The sequence below is a fragment of the Panthera onca genome, chromosome E3 (genome assembly GCF_046562875.1).
Source record: "Panthera onca isolate mPanOnc1 chromosome E3, mPanOnc1 haplotype 2, whole genome shotgun sequence".
In the NCBI taxonomy this organism is placed as follows: Eukaryota; Metazoa; Chordata; class Mammalia; order Carnivora; family Felidae; genus Panthera; species Panthera onca.
In genome coordinates this window covers 41,368,861-41,386,315 of record NC_138354.1, presented here as the reverse complement: position 1 = coordinate 41,386,315, position 17,455 = coordinate 41,368,861, and the positions used below count along the sequence as shown (strand labels likewise).

The following is a 17,455-nucleotide window of genomic DNA, read 5'->3' as shown; positions in this document are numbered from 1 at the left end:
GGTGTCCTCACCTAGAAGGCAGGATGGGGTGTCCCCTGCCCCCTTGGGCTCCCAAACCCTCCCTGGTGCAATTCTGTGAAATGGGGTCAGCTGTGCCTCCCTGGACTGCTGTCACGCATCAACACGATGACACATCAGGAGACACTTCTGGAACTGGGGCAGATCAGGCAAATGCGGGATTATTTTTATTATGGATTTAGGGGGATGGGGGCTTAGATCCCAGGGCACTGCCATCCTGCCAGGGCAGATGGTCGGCAGTGCTGGCCTTGCTCCCCCCGCTGAGGCCCATTTGTGCTCACCTGCCTGCGAGGCCCCGCATACTATTTTGCTCCTGCTGCCCAGGGCTCTCCTGTGGCCCGTGGTGCTGCTCACACGGGGTGGGCAGCCAAGGGCACGGCATTATGTCGGCCCTCGGGACTGGTTCCAGGTTTGGACTGACCCCCGGGCCGGACAGATCCTGCCACACAGTCATGTCTTCTCTCCAGGCTGCACAGACAGAACAGGGCACCCGCACCAGACAGCTTCTGGAGAGTCCACTGGGGGAAGCCCTGCTGTGACCCGGGTCCGCTGTGGTCACAGCTGCGACCGACGCAGGAAGTACACGGCAGGGGCACCTGGGCGCAGCTAGGCAGCAGCGTGGGTCGTCAGGACGGTGGGAGCCAGGCCTACAGGTGGCAGCTGCGGGGGGCACAGGCCCTCCCTGAACATCACTGCTGTGCTGTCTCTGGCCTCTGGGCGCCGGCCACACCTGCTGCCGGGCGGACACCTGCTGCTGTGGTCCTCGCGCTGACCGCAGCCCCACGTCACAGAGGCCACGAGTTCATGTGGTGGAACCGGTGGCGCAAGTCTGCTCTCACGCCTGTAAGGACCCGCATTTCTCACCTTCCTGGGATGCTGCGCAGGGGGAAGCAGTAACAGCTCGTCCTCTAGCTGACCGCCACCTTGCAGGCACCCAGAGCAGGTCCTGGGACACCAGACACCGTGCTGAAATTAGCTGCGCTAACTGGGCTGCTGGTGAGACCAACGGCTGGTTGCTGGCCTAGAAACGGCTGCCGCAGGCCCCACTGCCAGGCTCCTGCCACGCGGGCGGGCGGGTGGGCAGTGTGGGCCGGGCCTCTGGGGGACGCGGCAGGCATAGTGAGACTGCGGCAGGAAGTCAAAGACTGGTGCGTGTGGGGTGCCCTGATCCCTTCTGGGTGGGACCCTGAAGAGGGCCCAGGGAGGAGGGAGAGGAAACACCCCCACCAGACAGGGACCCGCCGTCTAGTGTCGTCCCCGATACCACCGTGACCTGTGGGTTCTCTACTGGTAGAGGCCAGAGCTGGGGCTGGTCTCCATCACTGGGCCACGGATGCACAGGCATGTTGGCAACTCTGGGCCATGGGCACACTCGGGTCCTGAGACCAGGCTCCTCAGAGAGCAAGACACGGCTCTGGGCAGATGGCCGGCCTGCACGTGGGCACCATGAGGCCCGAGGCGAGACCGCTGAGTGCCAGTGTGCGGCTCTGCCTCAGACTTCTGGGGGGTCAGACCCCCCCACAACCCTCCCAAGGCCACAGACACGTCCTAAGGGGGTGAGACCACAGGACAAGTGGTCAACGCTGCAGGGCCTGGGCTGGTGGGGGGAAGGCCTGTCAACGTTCTGTCCCAGGGGAGGGCATGGGACCCATGGGCTTACAACAGGCACGGCGACGGTGGCCCTGGCAGCCCCACGGGGACATGCCGACTTGTTTCCTGCCCTGGGGATGACTGACAGTGGTAAATACCAGGACTGGAAAGCCAGCACAGAACCTCTGATTTTACCCTGTTAAGCAGAGCTCACGGAACACCGGCCTGTACGTGACCTCTGCAAGCTCGGAAGCGACAGTCGTAAATAACTTAGGCTCGCTTAGACTGTTCTGCGCAAACCCGTAAGACACGGTTCCGGGGAAGCCACGGGCAGGAGGGTGGATGTCATCTGCAACACCTCCTGAGTCCGTCTCAGGGAAGCGGCTCATTCTAGCAGCTCTGTGGCCAGGGAACCAATGCCAGGCCCTCGTCTGCAGCTGACCCAAGTCCTCGAGGTGTCTTTCAGGGCAAAGCGAGAGACTAGTAAAGCAGCTTCTTCTTTTTCTTTTTCTAAAATATAGATCTATTTTAAGTTTATTTACTTTGAGAGAGTGAGCTGGCAAGCAAGGAGGAGAGGGGCAGAGAGGGAGTGGGAGAGAGAATCCCAAGTAGGCTCCACACTGGCAGCACGGAGCTGGACGTAGGGCTCAAACTCATAAACCAGGAGATTGGGGCCTGAACCGAAACCAAAAGTCACATGCTTAGCCCACTGAGCCACCCAGGCGCCCAATAGTAAAGCAGTTTCTGAACGTCAAGCAAAGTTAGGGTAGTTGTCTAAAACAGACAAATCTGCCGAGCTGCAGGTGATCCCATCTCGGGAAGGCCCGTGGAGGGGAGCCTGTGATACATGGTGGGTGCAGGGGAGGCCTGCCATGTCACTGGCTCAGGCTGCCCACTGTCCCATTTTGCACCGGCCCCACAGGCCCCCCTGGCTGTCAGAGCTGTCTCCCCTCCAGCGGACGCTTACTCTGAGACGAGGTCAAGTAACTTTGCCCGGTCACCTGTGGAGTGAAGGGGCATCTCAGAGCTGGCCCAGCACCATCCTCCCCGCCAAGGCCAGACCCAGGGGACAAGTCCTTGGGGGAGGGTCCTGCCGTGCTGAGACCCCCTGCGTGCGGTTCACATCACCTCATCCCTGCTGAGAGATGGAACGTGGGCAGGTGCCACCTACTGGCTCAGGCCTCCCGCTACCAGACAGGACTGGAGGGTGCCAGCGGCCCGGATGTGTGGCCACCAAGTGTGGGGACAGGCACAGCAGCTTGCATACAGTGGGGCCTAGGTCTGCCACTTGCGCAGGCTCAGGATACTTTGGCATGCGGCTGGTTCTGGTCTGACTGCACCTACAGGCTGCGTGGGGTCACTGCCTGATGAGGCTAGCGCCATTTGGGGGGGTCCCACCTTTGGGGGGGGTCCCACCTTTGGGGGGGGTCCCACCCAGTGCATCATCAGCAAGTCTATTGGTCTGCACCCCCAGAGACACGCACCATAAAGGGGGGGGACGTATGCATTGGGCCACTGGGCCATCTGGGCATCTGGCGCGTAGGGGCACAGGCTGCTCTGAGGGCTGGCTGTGCTGCAGCGACTGCTGGCCTGACCCCAGTTCCAGCCAACAGGGGTGGTGGCACCACAGCAGCAGTGTGGATGCAGGCACGCGGACAGGGCTGGGGCTGAATGGAGGGCCCCTTGCGCTCTATGCTTAGCAGCTGACACCCCCCACACAGCTCCTGAAGCAGGCACAGACCGCTGTCCCTGCACCGGGAGCCACCCCACGCGGTGACAGTGGCCTGATGGCCAAGTCAACAAGGTGTGGCTCTGGTAATTGCGGTGCCAGGCGATCGCGCCCACCACTGAAGGCGGTGTTATGCCAGAGGCCTTTTAGAAACAGCTTCAGGGCCCAGTTCTTCCTCCCAGGGCAAAAGGAGGAGACACCTCAGGGGACATCACTCTGCTCCCTCCCCCCGCAGGCCTCACCCCAAAGGCGAGGATGTCTAGCAGCCAGGGCAGCTCCCCAAGCAGCATGTGGACAGTGTCCTGAGGCAGAGGACACAGGTCTCCAAAGCCCAGCTGACAGAAAGATGGTGTCCATGACTACGTAGAGGGGGCAGTGAGGGCAAAGTGAGGCCGTGCACCGTGTGAGGGGTGCCCTGCACAAACTGTCCACGCCAGAGAAGAGTCTGGGGGCAGAGAAGGCTGTGGTTGTGCCCCTGCAAGATTCTCTGGCCACACGCACGGTATGTGTCAAGGCCGCAACGCATCAGGGAGCCATTCAGAGAGAAGCCAGGCCCACGCAATGGGGATGGAGCCCACACAGGCTGTCTGCTGCCCTGGGGCCATGTGGAGAGGGGGTGGTCACAGGTCGGGCCAGCCGGGCAGTTGCATCTGATGCTGTGCAGGCGGGTGTTCAGAAGGGTGTGGGTGGGGGGCAGCTCACAGGCCAGTCCCCACCAAATGCGGAGGTGCAGGGTGGGCGCAGAATCCCTAGGAGGGGAAGAGTCAGCACAGGCGCCTGGTGTTCTGGGACCATCCAGATGCCGTTACACCCTCTATCTGCAGCAAGTCGTGGCACCCAGGAAGCCATCTGGTCCTCCTGAGGACTCCCGAGTGCAGGAACTGTGGCCGAAGCCCCACAAAGCTGCCTGGGGAGACCTAAGACCCAGGGGTGGATGTGATGCTAGCCATTTACCGGTCTCATGACCACAGACACCCCTCAGCCACAGGCACACGGTGGAAGGCAGCGGGAGGCACAGCACTCGGGGCGACAGTGGCTGCCAGCCTCCCAGTGTCCTGGCACTGTCCTGAGTCAGTCACTTGTAGCACTACTTTATGAACGTGCTCAGGGCCCTTATTGCCTCTAGGACCCACCCAGCTCTCCAGCCTGGTAGAGGTACCTGTCACCTACTTTACATCCAGGGTGAAACCACACAGTGAGCACAGGCAGAACCCCCAGGATAATGCCATCCTGGTGCATCCTGGTGATCAGCTACAAAACCCTAGTGGTTATAAAATAAACACTACCCTTAATGGAAAAGGCCAACGGTTGCACCACATACTGGAAGGCTTCACCAGGACGGAGTTCCTGAAGCTCACGTCCACGCCTGTCTCGCCATCGCTGATCCAGGACCATGTCTTCGCTGGTCCCCGGGCGTCGGCATCAAAGCCGGAGCATCTCTGGGGATCCAGCCAGGCGGCAAACCTGGTGCCTGCGAACAGTCACGCCGGCTCACCGACCAACGCCGCCCACGGTCCCCCAGAGGGGTCCGAACGGGCCGGGGCTGAGAGACCGGCTCTCCCTGGGAGCACTTGTTAGGAACACAGTGTCCTCAGCCCCTCACCGCTTCCCGGCCTCCGATCCGCCAGGCACAGAACCTGAGGGCAAACAGATGTGCCTTGAGCACTTTCCCCAGGCCCAAGGCGGCTGCTCATCTAAACCTCTACAAACATAAAAACAATTTTTCGCTCAGAGGCCGTACAAAACCCTGCTCTTTTGGGACGAAGAGAAGGGACGAAAGCTGGAGGCGGAAGGGGACGCCAAATGTCTGTGGTCCTGCCTTCGCTGCGGAGGCTTCGCTGAGCGCCCCCGGCTGCCCAGAATGGGGGTCTCGGTCTGTGTCCCCGCGGCCACCCAGGATCTGCCCCGGAAGGCCGGCCGGGCCCCATCCTCGCCGTGCGGGTGCGCCCTCCAGGCTCTCGGGGGACCGCCTGGCACGGGCCCGACTTCCCTGCAGCCTCCCACCCCACCGAACCAAACCCGCCGGTCGCCAACTTTCCACCCGCCCGGGTACTTCCGCCTTGGGAGGTCGCTTCCTGTTAAGTGCCGGAAGGGGCGGGTCACCGGAGCGTGGGGGAGGAGTCTAGGGCTACGGCTCGCAAGACGCAAGCAACCCGGAGCACGGCGGCGACGGCGGCGGCCTGGAACGAAGGCCGGGCGAGGTGTCAGGGGTCCGACTTTCGGATTTTTTTTCCCTGGAGCCGCGTTTCCAACGTGGAATTCCTCTGCCGGAAGGCTTTTCCAGGCCCGTGTTAACCCTAACTCGACCAGTGGATGAGCGAGTTGGGCTGTGGAACCCCGTGTAAACCCGGGCGTTGTTAGAGACAGAAGACGGCGCCTGGCGAGTACTCCACTCAGGTCCCCTCAGGTCTCCTCCCGTCTCTCCTCCAGCATCTCCTCATTCAGGTCCCTCCCTCGCCCGCCTCCGGTCTCCTCTCCAGCATCTCATCACTCAGGATCCCCCCAGGTGCCCCCTCGGCGTGTCCCCACTCGGGTCCCCCCCCCCCCCAGGTGTCCTCACCAGCGTCTCCCCCTAGGTTCCTTGCCCTGGGTCACCACCCTCAGCCCTCCCCACCCCATATTGTCCCTTTGCAAAGCAGCGGAAGCTCTTCCAGGCTAAAGGAGTGTTGTATACATCTGAGCAGGCTACTACTTACTGTTCAAAAGGAATCTTCGGAAGGTCTGTTAGAGTTTGACATCAGGGGCTGAGGTGTACAAAAGTCCCAGGCTGGAAAGATGGGTGACAGTAGGCAAAGGTGGTCTTCCAGTGGGACTCGGTCCAAGGACCTCAGGCTCTGTCCCCAGTGGCGTCGTGGCTCTGGACCCTGATGAGGAAAGGCGTGATGGCAGGTTTGTAGGTGAGTGGGGAGGGGTGGCCTGGAGACAGATCGCAGCCTAGTTGAGGCACAGGAAGAGAGCTGTGACGTCTGGCATTCCCGCGAAGCTTGGTGTCCCACGTCTGTTCTGGCCCCACCGCTGTCTGTGCCACATTTGTGCTACTGGGTCGATACGGTGTCGGTTGCCCAGGGTGGCCCTACCGCTGCCCTATCCTGCTGGGCCTCTGAGTTCCGGCCTTAAGACTGCTTCTCATCCCTTCCTGTTGGCCGTGTGCTCGTGCATTCCCTCCTTGCCTCCCCGAGTCCTCTGGACCCGGGCCTGCGTGCGGTGTGGGGTGTGCAGGTGGGAACCTTGTCTAGCCGGTTGCAAACAAACCAGCGGCAGCACACTCTGCGGAACCTGGAGGACCCCCAGTAGAACCTTGGGCCAAGGTTCCGCGGGGCTGGACGTTGGGGGGAAGACCTTGTCAGGACAGAATTTGATTATACATCTAACAGCACCCCAAAAAGGCACTAGTCAGGATCTTTCCATGACACCCATTTATCTTGGAAAACAGAAGCCCGGTGACTCTGCGCGGCGGATGGAATAAGGCACCAGGCGGCCGCATCATCCGTCAGCCGGCTGGGCCCTGTGCGCGCCCCGGTCCGGTCCTCGCCGCTAGGTGGCGCCGCAGGTGCGCGTGAGTGCCATCCCTGGTTCCCAGTCTCAGGACCCCTTATTAACTATCTTCCAACGTTGTTGAACTTCTGTCATGTGGTGCTGTATAGGGAGGGGTATATACTGTGTTAGAAGTGGAAACAAATTTGTTGCGCATACTTTTTTTTTTTTTTTTTTTTTTTTACTTAAACAATGATAGGAGCTCCTGGGCGGCTCAGTTGGTTAAGTGTCCAACTTCAGCTCAGGTCATGGTCTCAAGGTTCCCAAGTTTGAGCCTCACATCGGGCTCTGCACTGACAGTGCGGAGCCTGCCTGGTATTCTCCCCCTCTCTCTATCTGTAAATAAATAGATAAACTTAAAACAAAAAACGATAATAAAACCCACTACACACGAGCACTCCTTTTTAAGAAAAAGCAGTATTTTACCCAAACAAATTTACAGGTATGTTTTACATTTAGGCCGATCCCTTGAAGGCAGAGCTGTGCTCTCCACTCTCCTTTTGCCCTCGTCCCTACCAACATCACCATCGGGTAGCCTCTGGAGCGCGCTGCTGGGCCCTTTCAAGAGAACGGGTGTGAAAGGCCGTTCTTGGGGCGCTCGGTGGCTCAGTGAGACATCTGACTTTGGCTCAGCTCATGACCTGGCCGTTCGTGAGTTTGAGCCCTGCAGAGCCCCACACGGGGCTCTCTGCAGGCAGCGCAGATCCCGCTTGGGATCCTCTGTCCCCCTGTCTCTCTGCTCTTCCCTCACTCATGCTGTTTCTCTCAAGAATAAATAAACATTAAAAAAAAAAAAACAGGCAAGTTCTTAGCAGTCCCCACAGCCCTGCAACTACCTTGAGAAGCAGACACAGCTGTCAGCTGCCTCGTGTCCTTTTTGGTATCCTGTCTACATTGGTTTGCTGCATTTTCATTTGATTTATTTATTTATTTTATTTCCTTTTATTTATTTTTTTGTTAAAGAGCAGGAGGACCAGACGTAAAATATTTAATATGCTTTTATGGGGAGAAATGAACTTGCAGCAGTCTGATTTGTAATAAAGGTTACTCTGCACATTAAGGAGCTGCCCCTTTCACTCCTGCCGAGGCCCGGATTATTTGAGATTCCCAGAAGTCACCGTCTCAAGAAACCCCGAGAAGGATGGCAAGTTGAGTGGGGCTCTTGTGGGAGTGGCCCCCAAGTATCGCAGAGACTTAGTGGGGGGACCATGCATATGTCTGTGTCGGGGACTTTGCAGATCAGTCGCGAAGGGCAAGGGCCTTGTTCGTTTTGGGGGTCTGTGGAAAGACTGAGCTGGTGTGGTTCTGGGAGTCTTGCTAGTTTTTAAAAATAGTAGACTTCCCTTTTTTTTTTTCTTCCTTTGGAGGGGGCAGCATGTGCACATGCACGAGCTGGGCAGGGGCAGAGAGAGAGAATCCTAGGCAGGTTCTGTGTTCAGTGTGGAGCCCGATGCGGGGCTCGACCTCATGAACCATGAGGTCATGACCTGGGCTGAAATCAAGAGTCAGGCACTTAACCGACTGAGCCCCTCAAGCGCCCCCAGACTTCCTTTTTTAGAGAAGTTTTAGGTTTCCAAGAAAACAGAGCAGAAAGGACAGAGCTCCCCTGTGCTTGTCGGCCCGTGCAGAATGTCCTGCTGATGACCTCTCGCATCAGTGTGGTGTGCCTGTCACAGTTACTGAGCTGTCCCTGGCACAGTGTTGCAGACTGAGGCTGGCACTCTAAGCACATGTCCTGAGCTGTTACCTGGTACCCTCTGTCCTGGGACCCAGTGGCGTTTGATCATCCTGTCCCCTTGGGCTCCTCTGAGCTGGGACAATAGCGATAGTGTCTCAGACTCTTCTTAGTTTTGATGGCCTTGACCATCTGAGGTGTGTCGGTCAGGAATTTTTTTGGATGCTTCTCACTTGGGATTTGTTAGCTGTTTTTTTCTCATGGGTAGGTGGGGACATGGCAACTGCTTCTCGCACCATGACCTTTGTGTAGGTCCCATTTCCCTCCCTTGAGACGGAGAGGGCCTGGGGACTGGGGAACAGAGTGGAGAGAGAGAGGGAGGTGGGGCCGAGCGCGTGAAGGGATAGCAGCCCTTGGCTGGGGGAGCCCGTGGTGTCCCAGAAGCGGCAACCAGAAAGCAGAGCCAAGGGAAATGGGGGCCCGACGTTCTTGAACACCTGGTGAGAGCAGCCGGTGGGAGCACCTGGTGGGAGCACCTGGCAGGGAGCACTTGGCAGGCAGCTCTGCAGCTCCTTCTAGCTGGGGGCCTCAGAGGGGAGCAGAGGGTCCGCTTTGGCCAGGAGCTGTTGGGTCGCTGGCGGCCAGGCTCTGCCCAGGGAGCACGCGTCTTCCAGCTTCAGCCCGTGGGTCTGCAGGGATCCCGCGGGCACCCTGGCCAGCCTGCCGGCTCCCTGTCGGGCCTGCTCCTCAGGTCGGCTAACGGGGGGGCGTGTGTTCAGGACGGCGTCTCCCGCCATCTCCTTTTGTTTTTTCTGGGGGCTTCACTGTGGCGATGGGAGTTTCTTAGGGCTTCGAGGTGCCGCTTTTACCTGTGTTACCCCTTAGCACCCAGGTGAGGCTTTGAGGCCCCCGATTCTGCTGGTGCAGCCAGTACGTGGAGGGCGGCTCGGGCCGGGAAAGGCAGCCCTGCTCCCAGCCCAGGCTGCTTGTGGGTGACCTGCTTCTGCTGAGAGCTGAGCTCCACGGGGAGCCGGTGGGGGTGGAAAGTCACGCGGGCGTGTGCACAGCCGGACGCAGGGGCGTGCGTAGGAGCCTGGAAGGGTCAGGCTGGACTGGGTAGGGGGGAAGGTGCTGAAAGACCAGAAGCCATTCTGGGACGTCCCCTTCACCCTCCCGGTGCTTTGGTGGGGGAGCCGCCTGGAGCCCCATGGCCGTCTGGATCTGACACATCGCTGCTCTGGTGACACCTGCTTTGTGGTGAAGGTTGCTTCCTGCTTTAAAAAAGTACGTCTGGCTCCAGTCAGCCCTGATGCGCCTTCAGCTGAGTAACAATCTAGGCTCTTGGCTTTTGATGTTCTCAGCGAGCTTCTGGACACAGGCTGATGGACGGACGACAGCTTTCCACACCCCTCTGCAGGACCCGTGACTGAGGCAGCCGTGCGTGGAGCCGGCAAGGTGTGACTGCTGGTTCTGGCTGCTTCTGGTGAGAGCGTTTCTTGGCCCTTCAGCCGTAGCTTCTTCCAGACCCTCGGCCTGTCTGCTCTTCTCAGCCTGGAGCCCCCGAGTTGTGACATCGTCTAGCATTTAAAGCAGAAACAGAACCAACTCTGCTCCCCAGGAATTGAACTTTTGTGGTTTGTCTTCAGAAAAGCAAACCACATGCTGAGTTGGACTCACGTGGGCTGCTTTAGCTGTGGGTGAATAGCCAGAGCTTCCCGCCTTCCTTCTTCCCCAGTGGGGGCTGGCGGAGCTTTTGCTGTACGTGACCCAGGCCACCCCGTTTTACTGCCGAAGAGCTCAGAGTTCCCTGTGTCAAAAACAGAGAAGTAAGGGAAAGAGAAGCAGGACGGCTCCCTGCCAACCAGGCACCCGTGAGCCTTCCGGGCCCTGGGAGGTAGGCTCGCAAATGTTGCGGTGTCTCGGGGACAGGTCTGGTGTTTATTGTGGAGAAAGACTGCCGGGTTCGCACTGTGGTGTTGTCCTTTCCTAGGCGTATGGCTTTAGTTTCTGGATGCCCTGGTTGCCTCATTTGTGAACTGGGGTTAAGGATCTCTACTCCCGAGGGTGCCAAGATGAGATACAGTTAGCTTAAGATAAGATAAGATAACAGACAGTTAGCTTAACCGTAGGTTGATGGTTAGTGCCACGGAAGCGTCAGCCTGAGACGATGCGAGTGGTGATGCTGGTGACGACAGCGATGCTGGTGGTGATGATGGGCCTCACAGCCTTGGCTGCACCCTGTCTGGGAGCTACTGCTAACGGCCAGGACACAGCCTGAGGATTCTGACCCCCACCTCTTAAGCCCACAGGACCCGTTCTAGCTCTCTTCTTTCCGACCACTTGAGGAGCATGTATTCTTCTTATTCCAACTGGAAGAAACGCTGATGTGTCGGGGCAGACCCTTCAACTTGTGTTATTGTCACAGCAATCGATCAGGTGCCCTGAACACAACCGTGGTTTGGCCGAAAGAGTCAACCGTGGGGCGGCGGGGTGCTGGCCGTAGAGGAGAAGGGCAGCGGACACGAGCACAGTGCTTATCTAAGCCGCTCAGTACTGTCCGTATCACCAGGGCTCCAGGAAGCGATTAGCTGAATGGTTTCCGTCAGAGGATGTTTTTGTGACCTCTCCTTACTCAGGGCGGCCCGGACCGTGAGGCCCTGGCCTGGCTGGCGGAACACGGGAGGCTGTGGCATGTCCGGCCCCCTCTCCTTCCTAAGCTCGGTCGCTGGCTTCCTGGAGCGAGGACCCGACGTGGTCCCTCTCCTCTGCTCCACAGTGGGCTCTGGGCTGCCGCGGGGGCCACACTCTTCTCCTGGCTCCTTCTGCATTGGGTGTTCTAAACATCCTCACTCGGGAGATCGAGTGGCTCTTAAAAGATCTGCCGTGGCCCGGTCTTAGAGGAAAGAACAGACAGAGTCCACACAGCAGTGACTCCCGTTGGCCCAGGAGGACTGATTATAGCTGGGTGACGGGGCGAATGCGTCATGGTTAGAGGCCTTGAAGGGAGCGGGAGATGGCACTCCAAAATACACCACCTCGGCCTGAGGGTTATTTTGAGCTGAAGATAATTGAGACTCAGATGCAGAAAGAATCCTTCTCGGAGCCTCCCCTATCTGACTACCAGAAACAACTTCTGGGAAATCAGGCTGCCACCAAGTCCTTCTTTAGGGCAGGTCTACTCCCAAAGGGGATCCCACGGATAAACCTATCCCAAGTCTCTTCTCCGGGGGTTTTATGGCCCTGAAAGGGCCAAAGAGGCCACTTACACCTGTAGAGACAAGTGATGTCACAAACTTCCTTACATCTCACTTATTTTCCTGAAAGACATTTGTCTTTCCTAAAGAAGTCTATTTGTTCCAACTTTAAGAAGGATCTTTCTCCCCTCTCCCTCTCCCCTACCAAGTTAGATATATAAACATCTAATTGAAACTACTGAACCAACTATTTATCTTGGCTCCCATGGGCGCGTGACTAAACTATTTTCTTTTGTTAATCCGTTGCTTGTCAGTTTAATTCACAGGCCCCACGCACATAACCTAAGAGGGGCTCCTGCAGCCTTCTTGACAGAGGCTCCCCAACTTGGCCAGTCATGGGGGTGGGGTGAGGGAATGCGGGTGGAAGGGGGTGGGGGATGGGTGCTGGGACCGAGGACCCCTACACCCTCCATCTTCCTTTCTTTGTCCTATGTGTGACATCACGCTCACAAAACTCAGCAGAATGAGTGGAAAGATCAAGATCGCTCATCATGTCCTTGGCAGACATTGTCACGTTGTGAAGGTGAGTGGGAGAAGAAGGCCCGGTCGAAGCAGGCGGGGGCCCCCGTGGAGCAGGCCAGGATACGCGCCTCTCCAGGGTGGGCGGCTCATCGCAGTCTCGGGTGGCTACTGGATATTGGAAAATTCAAAAAAATGTTTCGTTTTCCCCAGTGTTTTGTTTCAATCGGGTTCAAAATGTCCCACGTGAGAAACGAAAGGGGGATTGGCCACACGGCCCCACCGCACCCCGCGTGTGTCATCTGCGTGGTGCTCAGAGAGAACTGGGAGCCCTTCGCTGCCTGGGCCGGGGGGACGCCAGGGGCTCAGCCGGCTCCAGCGTGCTTCCGGCATCAGGACAACCGGGACGGGGCGGCACTGTGTAGAGCGGCCCTCGGAACCCCGGCCCGGACGGGGCTGTGCTCACGTGGCCGGGGGTGTTTACCATCCCGGGCTTCACTGCTAGCTTGCACGTGTGAGCGGTCACACCCATATTTCCACGTAGGGACGGAGAAACATGGCTTCTCTATTTTGGGTAGCTCCTTTTAAATCATGCAGTGTGTCAGGGAGAGACACTTTGGAACGTCAGAAATTTGAGATGCAAAGTGCTGTAACATGGCTCTTAGCGCCTCGTGTGCTGAGAGCATGTCTGTTGAGAGTTACGTGGGCCCGGCTTTTGTGGCAATGAATCCCAATCGTCTGTTTGTCGCAGGCAGAAAACTGAAGGAACACGGAGCCCACAGCGCGGGGAGCGGCAGGGCTGGTGGCACGACCTTGAAGCGGGAGAAGGCGTCTTTTGCGTTCGGGACTTGTCACTATTTTAAGCATAACGGTGACATCTGGTATCGCTACATGTTGGTATCGCTACATGTTGTCTCTTTCAAGCGGTAACCATTTTTCCCTCTGAATGAAGGCAGCGTCTGGTTCCGAAAGCCTTTTCCAGAATTTCTGGTTGCCACGGGCTTTCGTTTGGACGGTCTGGACGGGTTACGTCACTCTGGCTCAAGCCGTCCGCCTGGCCTCTGGGTCACTGCTTACGCTCTGTGCTAGCTGGGATCCGTTTCTTCCTGGGAGAAAATAAGATCTACTGGATGATACCGTCCCTCGATCCAAGATCCTTAACTAGGGATCACCCAGGAGAGAGGCAAAAAGCTGAGCCGGCCCCTCCTGCCTGTTTCCAAGCAGTGAGCGAGGCTGCTGCACCATGTCTGGCCCATCGTCCTGCAGGGTGGGCTGTGCCGGCAGGCCCTGCGAGCCTCCCCACCGAGCACCGGGGACCCCCCTGCGCCCAGACCGTGGGACGCCCAGAGCCTCCTCCGTTCGGGGGCTCGAGAAAGACCAGCGGAAACAAAAGGCCCACTTCAAAAAACGCACAAAGGGCTTAACGGACATTTCCCGAAAGGAGAGACACAGACGGCCAGCGGGCCCCCGAAAAAAACTCCTCGCGGAACGTGGCTCACAGCCACCCCGAGGTACCGTTTCACACCCACTGTGGTGATGACGAGAAAACAAAACGCGAAATAACGAGTTATGGCGGGACGGGAAACGGTGCGGCCGCTGTGGAAAACGGCGTGGTGGCTCCTCAGCAGGTGGAACGTGGAGTCACCGTATGGCCCGCGATCCTGCTCCCGGGTGCACGTCCAAGGCCGCCGAGAGCGGGGGTCTGCACGGATCGCCGTACGCCCAGGCTCGTAGCAGGTCTATTCACAGCAGCCAAAGGTTCAGACGACCTGAGTGTCTCTAGACGGACAGATGGCTGGGCACACGTGCCCTGTCCACGCAGGGGAGGGGAGAGGGTGGCTGTGGAGGCGGAGCCCAGGACCGGCCTTTCTCTGCAAGGTCTCCGGGGCCAAGAGCTGCCAGCTGGCATCTCGGAGGAGACCCCCCCGCCCCCCCCCCCCCCCCCCCCAGGCCAGGAGGAGGCTCGGGGGCATAAACACAAGCACGTCTTGGCCTCGTGTTCAGTGACAGGGTGTTCAGGGAGCCGCAGGACAGTCTGAAGGCTTCACATGAGGCAGTTCTCCGGGCAGGATGCGGGGCTGCTGGGGCCCTTCCCAGCAGGATCCCCGGAGAACTCCAAGTTCGGTCTCTACATTTTCATTAAGAGCTTCCACCCGGGGAGAATGATGGATTAGATTTTGCTGTTGGAAAGAAGCCAGATAAAATTAGATGCCTCTTGGCTCCCCACCACCCACCCCTTGCCCCTGTTCTTTTCTGAAAGCTTTACTTTTCTCTCTCTGTTCCTGGCAGGAAGGAACCGAGCGGGTACGGTCGCTTCCTTGAGCCTCCCTGCCTTAATTTCAAGTGTGATTTTGCTATCGCTCTAATTTTCGTCTGTTCTGGAACAGCTTTGGGCCTTGGGCTCTGCATTGGGGGTGTGTGTGTGCGTGTGGTTTCTGTTTTCTTTTCAGTAAGCTTGTTAGAATTTATAGCTGGAAACGGAGAGAATACTCTGCCTCACAAAAGAAATTCATCTGATTCCTCACGTCTTGTCTCTTCTCTCCAAGTTCTCGTTCTTGGCCAAGCTGACCTGCCGTCTCATCCACCTAAATAGAATCGGGTTTGCCTCCCAGCCAGCCACTTTGTAGCAAAGCCGGGTTCTGACGGTCTGCTGTCTTCTGTTACCGCGCACCGACAGTGGATTTCAAGAAGAGCTGTTGTGTTTTCCCAGTGCAGGAAAGGAAAGACTAGGGTTCCATCTGTCCAGAGGAGCTGAGAGCACATGGTTGGCAAACCTCCAGGGACAGACTGTGAGGCGGTCGCAGGTTGCAGAGGGCGCCGGAGCCGGGAGTGGGTGCCACTCACGTGGGTGTTGTTTTCTTGAAGTCGAACCCTGTGGAATTCAGCAGAGACCTCGAGCGGATTCGAACAGCCTCAGCCCCCACGTCCCGGGTCTCAAATTTACGTGTGGGAGGAGCCGCCCCGGCAGAGCTGCCTGCCCGCCATGCAGCCGAGTACCTGCTCCTGCAACCTGACCAGAACATTCCCCTTGTGCGTGCAGGCAGCCCACGCTCAGGGGCACGCCATGGTCCGAAGGGCCGGTCGTCCGGAACCCGGCGTTCCCAGCGACGAGAGCCTCACGCGTCTCTCCAGGCCTTTTTCTGGGCCGCCAGCGTGGACATGGCAGACACACAGACGCACAGACACGGCCTGAGAGGGTCTTCCTTCCAGCCCTGCCCTGAGTTCCCGCGCTGTCCTGCAGGGGCACCCCGGGCAGCTGAAAGCAGCTTAATGGACAGTTTTGTTGGTTTGGTGATGCCATCTCATGACGACATTACCCAAATCCCTTGGAACATTTTTGGGACTGTGGATTCGGGGGCCTGGACCAAGGGACTCGGCAAGGGAAGTGTGATCTGCCTGCTGCCCCTCGGGCTCGGGACCGGACCTCAGAGCCACCGTCGGGTCACGGCAGCCATTCCCATGGCTGTGCTGGTGCCCCCTGGGCCAGCGGTGGCCGTGTGCAATTTTGTCAGTCGTTTCTTTCTTTAAAAAAGATTTTTTTTTAATCTTTATTTTGAGAGAGAGACAGAGTTCGTGAGCAGGGGAGGGGCAGAGAGAGGGGGTGACACAGAATCCAAGGCAGGCTCCAGGCCCCGAGCTGTCAGCGCGGAGCCCGACGCGGGGCTCGAACCCACGAACTGTGAGATCATGACCTGGGCCAAAGTCGGACACCGAACCGACTGAGCCACCCAGGCGCCCCTCGTCGGTCGTTTCTGACTCGCCATTGGTGCCGGCCGCAGCGAGGAGGAGCCGGGGTGCCCGCCACGTGCCGCTGGACACCGCGGCCTCTGTGCCCCGGAAGTGTGGCTGGCCCGCAGCGAGGGGCTTCGGGGCGGAGACCCACCCGACGGGGAGACTTGGCACAGATCGCGAGACGGCAGGTGAATAACGCGCTATATGCGTTATGTGGCCGGGTGGTAGTGTTTTAGACCGATCCGGTTAAGTGTATCATTCACATTAACTCTGTGTTTCCTTTTCCTTTTACGATATGGGCAGCTCCTGGAAAACTCAACAGCCGAGGGGCGCTCGGCTGGCTCTGTCGGAGGATCGTGCGGCTTTTGATCACGGGGTCGTGAGTTCCAGCCCCACGCTGGGTGTAGAGGTTATTATTTAAAAAAATTTTTTTTAATGTTTTTATTTATTTTTGAGAACAGAGGGAGACAGAGTGTGAGCAGGGGAGGGGCAGAGAGAGGGGGAGACACAGAATCCGAAGGAGGCTCCGGGCTCCGAGCTGTCAGCACAGAGCCCGACGTGGGGCTCGAACCCACGGAGTGTGAGATCATGACCTGAGCCGAAGTCGGACGCTCAACCGACAGAGCCACCCAGGCGCCCCTAGAGATTATTTAATAAAATCTTAAAAAAAAAAGGTGAGTCTCTGGCTCATATGGTATTTCTTTGGATGGAGCTGTGCCACAGCCGCCTTCTCAGAACACACGTGCATGGACACGCACGCAAATGAGCACACGCCATCGCACGCAAACACGGGCATGTGTATGTGCGCGCAGATGTGGATGCGACACGGTGCATGGTGCGTGAGTGCACACGAGCACGGGCACACGCACGTGAGTCCTGCTCAGGACGCAGCTGGATTCCGGCCGACGCTGGGGCGCCGGGGGCCTCGAGGCTCCTGGAGGGGCGGGGAAGTAACAGGCCGGAGGTCACAACGGGGAACGGGGCCATCCCCTGTCCCGAGTGCATCAGTCACATGTCCTAAGGACGCTGTCCTGCAGGGCGTGCCACGAGTGTGGGAACCTCGAGCCGTGACGGCGGGAAGGATGTCAGACACACCGGCCTCTCTCCGCTCCAACTTTCTCTGCCACCCCCGGTCTGTGATTCTAAACGAATTGATTTTTCACGGTTTCTTCTGTTTTAAAAAACGAGGCGAAACGCACATAAAATTAACCACTTAGTACTCGACAATGCAGCGGCATTTAGCACATTCACAGTGCTGTGCACCCACCACCTCTGTCTCGTTCCGGAACATTCCCATCACCTGCCCCCAAAAGAAACTCTGTACCCGGTAGTGGTCACTCCCCACCCACTGTGCTCTCGGTGTCCGCGGGCTTGCCTGCTCCGGGCGCGTCCCGTCAGTGGAGTCACGCCGTGTGGCCTGTTGCCTGGCTTTCCCCGCTGAGCGGCCCGCGTGTGAGGTTGGTG

At 58.3% G+C, this 17,455-nt stretch overlaps 1 long non-coding RNA gene across 1 annotated transcript; it reads left to right on the top strand.

Moving 5' to 3' along the window:
• Positions 1-5,575: 5,575 nt before the first annotated feature.
• On the top strand, positions 5,576-16,708 carry LOC145713308 (uncharacterized). Its single transcript, XR_014136374.1, has 3 exons — positions 5,576-6,234; positions 6,771-12,323; positions 13,011-16,708. It is a non-coding gene; the product is annotated as an uncharacterized LOC145713308 (long non-coding RNA).
• Positions 16,709-17,455: the final 747 nt, after the last annotated feature.